The sequence below is a fragment of the Priapulus caudatus genome, unplaced genomic scaffold (genome assembly GCF_000485595.1).
Source record: "Priapulus caudatus unplaced genomic scaffold, Priapulus_caudatus-5.0.1 Scaffold302, whole genome shotgun sequence".
In the NCBI taxonomy this organism is placed as follows: domain Eukaryota; kingdom Metazoa; phylum Priapulida; class Priapulimorpha; order Priapulimorphida; family Priapulidae; genus Priapulus; species Priapulus caudatus.
Window position 1 is genome coordinate 92711 of NW_014577363.1, and position 2779 is coordinate 95489.

At 42.2% G+C, this 2779-nt stretch overlaps 1 protein-coding gene across 1 annotated transcript in view; it reads left to right on the forward strand.

Annotated features, from left to right (window-relative positions):
* Nucleotides 1-1126: 1126 nt before the first annotated feature.
* Nucleotides 1127-2779, forward strand: part of LOC106808762 (leucine-rich repeat-containing protein 59-like) — a 7249-nt gene continuing 5596 nt past the window's right edge. Inside the window, exon 1 of the mRNA XM_014811606.1 lies at nt 1127-1409. The gene's annotated coding sequence lies outside the window, so the exon portion shown is untranslated. The remainder of the gene's footprint in view (nt 1410-2779) is intronic.

Sequence of the window (2779 nt, forward strand, 5' to 3'; positions counted from 1 at the left end):
TGCGACCGCGGCCCGCCGCGCGAGCGTTCCGCGCGCGTCAGGCTCGATCCGTTCCGGTATACCAGACCATACCCAGGGTACGTTCCGGCAGTACCCAGGGGGACATAGACCCAGGGTACGTTCCGGCAGTACCCAGGGGGACATAGACCCTCTCAGCTTAAGTGAACCTATTTCATGCCACACGCATGTAGACATAGTGTTGAAATGTGAAAAGAAAAAATCTCATTCTGCACCATGGAAGACACACCTGCAGTGAAGCATGAATCGCCTTTTTAAGCTCCTTCTCCTCCTTCCAGGAGAGGCCATTGTTGTACTCTAGGCTCTTCTGCACAATATGCCGCCTTGGTCGCTCCGTTGTCTCCGATGTCATCCCTACAGTGCGGCTTTTCTCACAATCAACTGTAGTCTGTATGTGTTCACGTCAGCCGACGTTCTGACATCTGTATGCTAAGTTGCTAACACCTAGAGTTACGAGAAAAGTGTCATGGACATTTATAAGAGAAAAGTGCGATGGAAATACAAATTACAATACAGCAATCAGTATTCAAGAAAAGAATTAAGAGATCTAGAACTAGAACAAGTAGAAGTAGAAGACAACCTAGTAGTAGTAGAAGTAGAACGTTGAACGAAGAAATTGTGACTATGCGATACCGTGTGTTTTACAAGCAAAACTGAAGTTCAATGCGTCAATGTTACATATTACCGAGATGATGCACTTATGGTGTAAACCAAGCAAAAGCCTACCTACATATGTGTATTCGTTTAATACACCGAAACAGCACAATATAGGAAGCATTTTCAATGTATAAGAACGGACACAAAGAAAACATGCCCATTGTGGTGTTGATTATACGCTGCTGCCCTCTACTACAATTCTTTTACAATTTATTACGGTAATGTAGACGCCATTATCGGGTCTAACCGCATTATTGGTGGTGTACAACAGTAGAGGACGTACGGTCTATAGGCAGAGGAATGACATAACATTGACATCGCTGGAAATTTGAATTGATCCGCGTTAGATTATTTTTCTTCGTTTCAATAAATATACACGCATCGGAAATACGGTATTATTCACACATTTAATTCGCCAATAGGTGGCAGCACGCTCCAGTGTGCACCGCGAGAACCTCGGTACAGTTGTAAATACGTGTTCATCGCGTTTCAGCCGGCCACGGATAGAAATCTTATCTTTGATTACTTATTCCGGTAAACTTATATTATGTTAGCGATAGAGGAAGTTATATTGGAGATATCCCGTTGGTGCACAAATTTGAGCAAATCGTAGGTGTTGGACTTCCCGCATACACTTACACACAATCACTGACACTGTCACTGATTACTATACGGTACTGCCTGCGATTGGAGCTGTGACGTGGTCAAGTACTGTAGGTGCCTAGTCAAGCAAGGTGAGATCGCTCACACAGTCACTGGTGCCATTCGGTGAAAACGTGTTAATTAACGTATTATCTTGGTATTATATATATTATAATATTTTATACGATTTGCTCCACTTCTCTCTCCATCTTCGTTATAGTCCCCAGGACGTTTGAAGATTAACACTTATGAGGTTATATATAGTGATATATAACTATAAGAGTGTGAATATATATATAGTCGTGGAATGAGGTACATTGACACTACTAACTGGTAGGATCTCGTTGATGAGTATGCGCTCAAGCGGATTGATGAGAAGTATGGTCCAAGCGTACTATACTTATCAACGTAAGACGATCTGAATCGTTATCGACAAGTCACCGTAGCTGTGGACATGCGGTGTCAAAGAAATCCACATTGTAGGCAAACGTTAGTACCACGAAGTGATGGCGACAAGCACGACTTGTCCGTCATATGCGAACCGGCAATCGATCAGAACGCCCTAGCCAAACCCTAGCACCCCCCCCTGAAGTCATACAAAGTATAGAACCTTAGTATCGCACGAAGTGGTGTTAGGTGTTTAGGGGTTAAAGGTAGGGTTAGGTTTATGCATCATTCTCGTTGATATACGGAAAGTCTTGTGCATCAGTTGATGAATACACAGTAAATACTGTGCATCACTTTCGTGATACGCCTAAGGTGCCTAAAGCTGGATTTGCGCCCGTGGACATATCAATTTATCATCTCGTATCCTATGAACGGGCGCATTACTGTACTCTTTGATAATATATCAGGGTTCTCCCACCAGAATGAAATCCGATCTACAGGGGGCAGGGAGCGGCGAGCAAGCAGCCGAGGGGGAAGGCACGAGCACGCGAGCGAAAACTACACGAAGCGCGAGCATAGACACGCGACCCAACCGAGGGAGGCACTCTCGATGTTTTTTACGGTAACCACTAATTCGAAGATTCGGTAAAAATTGCCGGACGCCACACAACCCACACACACACAATCACCACACCACCACGCGCGCGGCATAAATACAATTGTATTATGTTTATAATATTATATATATATATATACGTATATATAGCTATATATAACATTAGATCGTACTATAATATGGGGTTCTTTGTATATAATAAGATTAGCGCGAGTCTGTGTACAGTTTTAGTGTTGGCTTTATGGTTGAACAGGGTTAAACACTTATTATATAAACTAATTTTGAACAGGTTAAATTAGTATTAGCTGCAGTGTACTAATTAGATATAAAGTGCAATAAGCGGAGTGCGCCAGTGAAATTAATACGGAGTACGCAACAAATACGAATAGAATGATTTATAGAATTATAGAACGGGATTCTATTTTAGAATCATAGATGAAATTTTATTATTATTAGAAT